The sequence below is a fragment of the Bombus impatiens genome, unplaced genomic scaffold (genome assembly GCF_000188095.3).
Source record: "Bombus impatiens unplaced genomic scaffold, BIMP_2.2 scf_0478, whole genome shotgun sequence".
In the NCBI taxonomy this organism is placed as follows: Eukaryota; Metazoa; Arthropoda; class Insecta; order Hymenoptera; family Apidae; genus Bombus; species Bombus impatiens.
The window spans coordinates 1,551,445-1,561,659 of record NT_176897.1 but is presented as its reverse complement, the minus strand read 5'-3'; the positions used below and the strand labels follow the sequence as shown (position 1 = coordinate 1,561,659).

Sequence of the window (10,215 nt, the reverse complement as noted above, 5' to 3'; positions counted from 1 at the left end):
CGCCGCCGTTACGGCGCAGGCTAAACGAATAACTTATGCGTTCTGAATAAGAGACCAGCTCCGTCTGGACTGACGCTCTGCGTTACTACTTCGAGCAACCCGCCTCTCTATATGCATATCCCAGGAACGTTTTACAGTCTGTCAAACAACCATTTCGCATCGTCGTCATTTTTCTGCGAAACTTCACCCTCGCGTTCTATATTAACAACGATTCTTCTCGCAAGGAGCGTCAAGGCCAGCTCCAAGAATTTCCACGCGACAAACTAGGAATTAAATCGCGGCATTCCCTGGAACGTTAGTGCGATCCTCGTAAATTATTCGAGCGAAGCTGTACGAACGTTGCGGGATCATTAGTAGTAATCAGCTGGTATGTAGTCGTGGTACGTCAATCAGAAAGCTATAGTAACGGTAATAATAGCGGAAGGCGATAGAAACCGCAATTAGCAGATTAAAGGCTGGAACTGGAACTTATAAAATCCGTGGCCGTGTTTTCCCGATCGAACGTTACGCTCGAAGATCGAAATACGATCGCGTTGAACGCTGTTACTTTTCCATTTTGATCAGCGATAACGTATGAATTAATCGAGTTATCCTGATAGACGCTCATATCCTAGCTTTCACGATATTGCGAATAGTAGTCGGTTTATCTGGCGATATATCGATCATATATAAAGCCTCGAGCTGCGTGTAGAGCCTCGCGTAGAACCTCCAGTAATTAAACACAGATATTCGCAGTTTGAACGGTATTGCCAGCTGTTAAACGCGTGACAGGTTCTTTGCCGACCATCGTCCATCTGATTTCGTTACTTGATCAAACGGAAACGACCGCTAATAACTGAATTTTCCATCGGTTTCTCGCAAAATCGCTCTGCCTCGAGTAATTCTTGTCACCGTGCGCAACTGATTTTCGCCTATTTTCCTCTTTTCGCGTAACCTTATATCTACGTAACGACGTCCGTAGAGTATTTAAAACTGAAATCAGTGTACGAAGTTTCTCGCAAAAACCGTAACGATAAATCATAGAGTGGAATAAATAGGAGGACGAACGACGTCGATCGTGTCTATGAAACTGGAAGCTAAGCGATAGTTGGACGGTTGGTGCATAAATAAGAAGAAAAAGCAAAACTGTTTCCAAGAATAGCTATTTGCTACGTGGGCTTCCCTCGAATCGTGAGTTTATCGACCTTCGACACATTGACCTATGTACGTTACTGTTTCTAGCTAGCGTGGGAGTTTCGATGGAACGATGCGATTCGGTTGCGCCTTCGAATTACACTCATCGATCCCCACCTATATTTTAGTTCACTTTGATTTTCGATGGTACGTGATATATCCGTTTCTCCTGGTATTTTCCTTCTGCCCGTGCAACTGAAAAAGCGAATTTATCATCGAGCTAGTTTGTCGATTTTAAGTTCTGTTTCGGCCCGTAGCGGCTGAAGTAATTAGAAAGAAAGTTGCTGTAACGCAGAAGGAATCGTTGGGCCGCGAGCGAATCGCGAAAGCAGCGCTAATTGCGATATTACTCACGCTACATTAAGAACGAAAGAAACCGAGAAACTAACGAAGATGTTGCAGTGATAAAAATTTTCAATTAAATTGTTTCCTGTCGCGAGTCCCCCGAACGACGCAAAAACTTGGCTCGAAATTAACGGCTTTTCTTGTACTCCGTCAATCTTCCACTTCATTTCCCGGCGATTAAAACGATATCCAGTCTCGATATCGACGATGAAATTTTATTCTTCTGCCTTGAAATTTTATCTTTTTGCCGAAATGACGGGAATTACGTCGTAACGCATTTAACATTTTTGAACGTTTACGTTTTGTAGTCGTCCAGCTAAGAAAATTCTGTTTCGTTCTACAGAAGCGGGATAACGATCTTAGCGTAACGAGCTTCAGTTAGGATGAGTAGCCGCTTCGGAGAATAAAGGATGTACCCGGGTCACTGAGATAAGAAACAGTAAAGCTTCCTTAGAAAAGGGGTATATTCTTTGTGTATTATCATATAAAAGAGGCTTCGCGAAATTCAGTCATACGGCAAATGGCAGAGAAAATAGACGAAAGGATAGGTAAAATAGTTCGTCACGCGACGTTCTTTCGAACGATTCCAGTCGAAGGGCTACGTAGCTCTCCTGTAGAAAGATATAGTTTCTTTACGTGCTATCGAAACGTCTAATCTCCGTTGTCAACAGCGAATGTTAGCATAAACTTACTTTTATTGGAAAGTAACAAACAAGAGACCGTATTCTTTTAAACATTGACCGACTTTGACGCTACATATTTGCTATACTACTGGGATCTTAACTACCGATTTCGCGATCTCGGACACATCGTCGTCTCCGCCGATCGATTTTAAGCGTCGATGACGCGATAACGGGAAACCTTGCGTCGTAAAGATCGCGCGAGAGGTATGGATTTGGTTAGAGAACCGACTTTTTATCAGCTTCTTCTATCGACGAAAGTTTGACGGGTATGCAGCGCGAGTGACAGGGAAAACAGCGTGTCTCGCGATTCGTCGATCTAGATCGCTCAGTTAAATCGCGCGTCACGCGTGAATCGTCGTTGAAATTGTTCGTATTTCGAGCAGCGTCCTCATCTGGGGAGTCTATCGAGAGAATCTAGTTAAAACTCCGTAGAAACTGAAATTTAAATTAAAGCAATCATCGTTCTTGCCTGGACGTTAAACGGGGTTTAAAGTTCCGGTAGAGTTTCAGTCGGGACGCCAAAAGCAGGGCTAAGAATGCGATATTCTTGTCGGTCCGGATGCTGAAGGAATTTCGAGGTTAGAGAGCGGCAGAAGAAAGATAGAGGGAAGAGTCAGCGGGAGGATATGGTAGAACGGGCAGCGTGCCAATGGAGCGCCAAACCTCTCATTGATCGCACGCCTTCTCTCGTCCTATCTTCTCTTTCCCTCTTCTCCTCCTCCGCTTTCGTCTTTCCGTTCTCTTCCGAAAGTTCGAAGCTTCCCCTGTTCGCTCTCGCGCGCTCGTACCCGAACATATACATAGGCAAGAACGGCCGGGCAACCTGCCAGCACACACTGATGTAATTAACACCCAGCCTGACTCTGACTCCTACCTCTGACCAACTCTCTCTTTCTCTTCCTCTCCTTGCGTTCCGCCTTCTTCCACCTGCAACTTTCTCCACGCTTTTGCCCCCTCGGGAGGGAGAGAACCGTCTTCCGTCCAGACGGTCGCAGTCAGTTTCTTTCTCTTTTGTCTTCTACTTTTTTCTTCGTTATCGTATTTACACCGGAACAAATCAGCCGATCTTTGCGAATCTAATTCCCATCTTTCACATCTGGATCCCTATCTTTGCTACACGTCTCTCTCTCTCTCTCTCTCGCTCTCTCCCTCTCTCTCTCTCTCTCTCTGTCTCGCGAAGAAAAATCGCGGAACGAATGATTTTTATACGAAAAGGGCAAAAGAAATATTTGTCTTCGAGCAAGTTGGTTCAGCGTTGGCGTAACTGGAGAAGAAAGACGCCAAGAAGCGAAGGCAAGAGAGCTCAACGAAAACGAAAATTGCCCCCACGACGATGTATCTCGCCGTTCACCTTAGAGACTCGACGAGTTTGCGAGCTTTCGCTAATACTCGCTTTCGGAATTAATTATCCTGACTAACGACCAGCGGGCCACCGCTATTCTCCCTTGTTCCCATTTCACCCTCGATAGCTCGATTCTCGTCTGTCTCGAAAAGCTCGCGCTTCTTTTTTTCGTACCGGTGCCGATCTCTTTGTTCTGCTATCTGTACGACTCGCGACTGTACGACTCGCGACGCTAGTTTCTGGAAAAGTGGGAAAGAAAGGAAAAAGGGAAATTGTTGGTTCTGTTTGCGAATAACACCGCGCGGAGGGAATATAACGAATACGCGGGAATGTTGGCGGAATCGGAAGTTCTGCCAACAAAGGAGTCATCTTTAAAGTCGGCAAACAAATGCAGAGGAGTTTATTACGATGCAAGTACGAGACACTGTCGACAATGAGCGAGTAGCCAGCAGCGGTGCCGAGTCATTCGATTCCCGGAGGCGTCTCTCGTTTCTCGGCACAACTCGGAATCAGCGGTTGAACGAAGAGATCGACGCTGGTGCGAGATGGTTGGAGCCGACCTGGGGCTAGTAACCGCTAAACTAGGCGTCTAATAGTTCCTCTCGTCCAGCCACGAACAATAGCCCGTAGTGAACGCCATCAGCTTCCTACGACCCCTTCAGGAATAGTACCGTTTTCCGCGGTCACCCGGTACACCGTACAGACTCGATCGTAAATTTTCTTCCTCCGATGTTTCTACGCGTGATATTGTTTCTCGTGGTAGTGCCGCTCTCTTAATTTATCGGTATACACTGACTATGCTCGTGTCTTTCGAAGAAACGCCGTTTTATCGGGTTCAGGTATCCAAATTTCGCGGTCGTACGAAAGTAGCATCGAACGATACGTGATCGAACATATGTATGGAATATCGCTGCTAGTAGAAAAAGATTGACAAAGTTAGGTAAAAATTTGGAGGATCGTTTCCAGCCACCGTAACGAAATTGTCTGTAGTATTTTTTTTTAGCGACGTTTCCTATTACGTACGATACTCGTTAGAGTCGTCGAGCGCCGACACGGTAAACGGAGCAAGATAAACACAGCCGAGAATGTTTTGTGATATTAGAATAATTGGTGTGTTGTAGGGTAAAGGTGCGGGTAAAGGTGCGGGTAAAGCGGTATCGCGCGAGGCTAACCAACGAACGAAATCGCAATGGATTCTCCTGCAGTCGTCTCTGTCCGAATGTGCGCAAGATCTGGCATTGCGGTAACCGTGTGCCGAAGGTAAGGCTAGTACGTATACACGCGAGATATACATATACGTGTCTCTATTCGTAGCTAGTAAATACCAACTATCTAACTAACTGTGTTGCCCTGGTCGAACTTCCGAGGAATCTCTCTTGTTCCAACGACTTATCCCTCTTCGCCTGTCCTCCCTCTTCCGTAACGCGTGTTCCCTGTGAAATATCGAAATAGCCCGTTCCTGCCACGTGTTTCTCCTTAGTATACCAACCACCTGAATTTGTCGAACGGTTCCGCTCGTGCTTCCAATGAATTCGTCCCGAAAATTTATAGGCGGACAATACGCGATATCGCGTTCACCATTGTCTCTCGATTAACGCTGTTTTTCCCTCGATACCGATCGCTTATATACCGAACATCAGTTTGGCGTCGCCAGCGTGTTATCGTCAACGTTGTCACGCTTTTCCAGCCGGTGAGTGTAGCTGAAAACCGCGAGGAGCAATTTCGCTGTTTCCTTTTTTCCGAGCAATTGCCGATATGTTTGACGATAATTGTTGTTCGCCGTACTATTATCGCGGACTGCATTGTCCGTCGTGAAAGGCTTGGCTTAAATTCGAGCTAAACTTTTTGTCAACTGAGATTTAATTAAATTAAATCGTGCGTTCTATTCAACCACTGGCAACAAAAGTGGCTGCTACCGAGGGGTTAAAGGGGGCAGATGGAAGAAAGGAAGCGCGTTCCGAGGCCCCGGAGAGACGCGTGGAACGCCTGTTTTTCCTTTTTAGGTTTGCCCGTTGGCTTCATTACTTCCTGACCTTTTCCGTAGCCAGTAGGCAAACAATCAGGAAACTACTTTCATTTAGTTCAGTTTGGATAAAACACCCTTCGCCTCGCGAGGATCCCGAAGCTTGCCGCTAATTCATCGCCGGCAACGGAAAACACACAGCTAAAACATTTAATTATTCGCGATCCGTAAGCGCCCTTAAATTTCGCTTCGTTATTTTTCGACCGGGTGTTTTACGATAGCTGCTTTTTAAAATTAGATTTTCTACTCTCTTTCGAACAGCATCGAGCGAAAATTCTCTTTTTTCCATTTGTTCGCTGCGATTTCACTTTGCTCTCTCTCTTTCGCGTTCTGTGTTTCTCGCTTTATAATTAATCGTGATATTTTTTATCCAGGCCACTCTGTCGCAGAGGATTAAATCAATCGTTAGTATAAATAAATCTAAAAACTCGAATCGACCGGAAAGATCGAACGAGAAGATATTATTTATGGCTGGCCACGACCGTCCCATTCTACCGCTACTAATTGCGTGGTTTGTCATTCAACCGTCGCTAATACAAGTGATAAATCGTGAAATCGCGTAAGCTGCGACGTTCGCTGTGCGGTACACGGTTTCCACGGATTAGTCGGACATCGTCGCGCGTCTGTCAAACGCGCAACTTTTATAAGCATAAGCGTGTTTGACGGCGAATTACGCGAGCTGGCGAACGGATGCCGTAGCCGAGAATAATTAGAAAATATTTGTCAACCGGAGAATTATACAAATTGTTATTTCATCGATTGTTGGGATCGAACAAAGCGATCCTTGTCGCGTCTGTCTCCAAACGTTCTGCATGATAAACGCGCAATTTCGACGCACGCTCGTAACGATCGCGTCGCGCCGTTTCTAAGTAAGTTTGCGCGAAAGTAGAAACGAGCGTACACGCGTCGTTCGCGTAATTTTCCGGCGGACGAATAAAAAGAGCGTTTCCCTTTGTATCGGTTTTTCGAAAGCGACCACGCGTAAAATTTATTATCCCTTTGCGTCGGAACGCGTTACGTGTTTCGAGTGTCTTCGTACTTTTCGTCCTCCTCTTCCACTGAGAGATTCGTTGGTATTTTTCACTGTTAGGTTCCGTGGTTTCCCGCGAAAGTTTGAATATCATGACTGCGACGACTACGAATAAATATCGATGTCGGTGTCGATCGTACACATGTTTTATGGCGTTACGGTGTTATGCTTATTAGCCGGGGCAAAATTTATTATTTTATTTTCAGCTATGTGTTTACTTGTAATATTTACGACACGTAACCACCGTTACGATCGGAAAACTGGAACTACGCATACGTGTACGTTGAATCGAATCGAACATATGGAAACGCAAATATTATCTCCTGGTGGCAATTAGGAAAACATGTAATATATATCTATAGAAATTTATCACGGAGGAGCTCGAGTCCGGTTAGAAGAGCAAGAAATGATATTGTATCGAGAGAGGAAGAGGAGGAGAGGCTATGGAAAACGTCGAATAAAATCGCGATACTATTGCTCGACTGGTTCTCAGGTTCTTCTTTCCCTTTTTTCCATTAATTTTTCCGCCATCCTCTTATTTCTATTTCTCTATTCGACACTTTCTTAGTCACGAAACTATATCTCACGCGATAGAAATGTGCCGATTCGATAGGATCGATCGCGAGTTTTAATCATGGATTCCAATCTCGTTGCCTTTATTGCACGTTCTCGAGTTCCGTAGAATTAATTCAGGGATCTGCGATCCGATGGTTTAGAAGAATCGATACGTTTGACAGATGAATGGCGTAAATCATATTTGTCAGACTATATTGGTATAGTTTGGCAAAGTCAATTTGAAAGTTTTAAAAGACAGCGCGTAAAAGTAACCGATCGCGAGTATATCGCGACTTCGAGATGTTTCTCGAGAAATAATAACGACGAAGATTAAACCGTCTAACGAGTTTGTTTACCTACTTTGGTTGTTTCGGCGGAAAAGCTTGGAAGCAAAAAGTACAGTTTGATATGCAATACGCGCGTTGCTCGCTCGATATCGGTAACGTTCAAAGGCTAAAGGAGCAACGTAAATCTGCGTTGATATTACAAAGGGAAGATGGCTGGATTCATCCGCGAAATATCCTTTATCTTTCTAGCCGAGAAATTGAAAAAAGGAAAGGAGAGAAGTTGGTAACTGTGTATCTTCTATGAAGCGAACTTAGATCTCGTCCTTCTATCTTCTGACGTGGAAAAACCGAGACCGCGTCTCGCGATCTTTTATCCGTCGCGAATTAATTATTTTCGCCCAAGATAAATTAAAAACCTGAAGATTTTTCTCGCGTATCTCGCAAGAACATGTTGGTAAAAATTGAAATACGAGAGACGTACTATCCGATAGATCTCAATTATGTTAAGAAGCCTCGGTGTCTCGGTGTAGAACGAAGGGTAGAAGAAAATCGCGTAAATCGATAATTATTTTCGGTTTGTTAGGAAGGTGGACGAGAGCGGCGAAAGAAAAAGAGAGGAAACGAGATTGCGGAAAGTTAGAAGGGAAACGATGAGACGGTTAAAAGGCGGAGGGGCAGGGAAATTTTATCGTATAACGTGCTTCGAGTTGGAAATTAATTATTTGTTAGAGACAAATTGAGAGCTTTTAACTTCCTTCCAGCAGAAACGTAACGATATTCGAAGCAAAGGGTATAAATTCTCCCCTCTTTTTCAATCTTCTTTTGTTCGCTTGGGGTGAAGATAATTTTAAGCCGAAGAAAAGTACGCCGTTGATCGAGGTTGAAGCGACGCGAAAGGAAACGCGGCAGAAACGAAACGAAACGAAACGAAACGGAACGAAAAGCGGCGGATGAGATTCTTGGTAGACAATGATGGGTCGGGATGCGTCATAAAAGGTAGACTCACAAAAAATCCTTCTGTTCGTGGATTTAAGCGGTTTCGCGACTCACCACGGTGCTTCGAACAACGCGAATCCAGACAGCTGCGTTTTTCCCAACACCGAGTCGACTCGATCTTTCTTTTCGGGCCAGCCGACTGCTTTCGCGTGCAAGTTGGGCTACGAAATTCACGATGGCAGACAATTCCCGAGAAATCTCCTCTCTTTTGTCTCTTTCAGCTGCCGCAACGACGTCGAATCTCCGACAGCGAGTAGCCTGCCGCTTCGTTACGAGCGCGTCGTCATCGGAATTCCCACGACGAAATAACATTAAATTCGTTCGTACGATCAACAAGGTTTACTTAATCGGCCGTCGCGAATACGACGAAGCTTAACAGCCGGCAAATCGTCGGTATCTTACAAAATGTTCCAACGATTTTCCGCATTTCTCGAGATAATCCATTGTTTCTTTCGTTCGACCAGCAGAAGGAAGCATTCTTGCCTACGATGGAGACGCGGCGTGTGTTCGGACAAACGTCTGGTCGCCCTTGAGAATCCCTCGGGCGAATCTGAAAGATCGTTTCGCTGGCTGCGGCCTTTATCGTGGCAAACCGCTCGTAAACTCGACCTGTTTTTTTCGCTCTTGCAATTTCTTCCACTCCGACTTTCAAACGCGAATCGTTTCCTACGACGAGCATCGCTACGAACATTGCCTCGAACGTTCCCTCCTTTTGATCCCTCGAACTCGGTCTCTTGGTTGCACGTATGCCTTGCTTTGTACGTTTGAGGCAGGCTCGCGCCGACGATCGTTCGTCCGTAGGAAATCGAAGCGGAAACGTTTCCACGAATTTCGGATAAAGCCGCTTGTTTATTCGATCGAGTTCGCGTCGTCACTTTGCTCTCGCGAGGAATAAAGACAGGAACGCCAGATAGAAAGATCGAAACGCGGAATCGAGAAAGACTGATCGGACGTAAGAGCAGGAAGACCAAAAGACAGATATAGGATTTTAGAAGGAAAAGAGTTTGCCAGACCGGCGAACATGGCGAAAATCGGGTTTCTTAGCTGTTCGATGGGAGGCAAAAGTTAGCGTGTAGCGAGAGTCGTAGCGCTAACTTCGGTATCGGAAGCCTGTAATGCCCGTATACGGCCTAACGAACCGTTCCGAGTCTTATCGCCGGCGAACCAACTTCTCGAACGAGCCGAACCAAATAAAAGAATAAAGAACGCGGAGGCCAGGGAAAAAACGAGCGCACGGGTGCCGAGGGGCAAAAGTTTCCAAGTTTTTGCTTTCAGTCGAGTCATCGCGGCTCACCGATGGGAATGAAATACTTGCAAGTGTTTCGAATTCACGATGAAAAATGTTCATTAAGTCGAACGCACTACGACTTCGGAGACTTTGGAAAACTTCGCTTCGTCGAGAGATTTAAAAGTTGAGAAAATTGCCGATATCTCGAGGCTTATTGGGAAGTTGAAGCAAACTTGGCAGGAGGAGAGGAGGGAGAAGAGGGGGCATTGTAAAAAAAAGTTATCGCGTCGAAAACGCGAGTTTGCGCGAAAAAGGTGAAAGAAGATAAAGAAGTTGGTTTCGTTGGCGATTCGTAGGTCGTCGATCGATCGAGTTTACGATTCTCTTGCGTGCGTGGAACGGTCGCTTGCTCGCCGAGCCGAACCATTCGGAAAGGCGAAGCTACGGCTTTAATTACTATCGTTTCTACGCGTACTTTGGCGTGAAAATTCATTTATCCCCCGTTCATCGAGCGGCGCACTATGGATTTTCCGCCATCAATTCCCCGAACGAC

At 45.5% G+C, this 10,215-nt stretch overlaps 1 protein-coding gene across 1 annotated transcript in view; it reads right to left on the bottom strand.

The window, feature by feature from the left end:
• The window catches only part of LOC100747292, an 89,984-nt gene that overhangs the window by 9,015 nt on the left and 70,754 nt on the right, over positions 1-10,215 (bottom strand). The window lies entirely within an intron of this gene.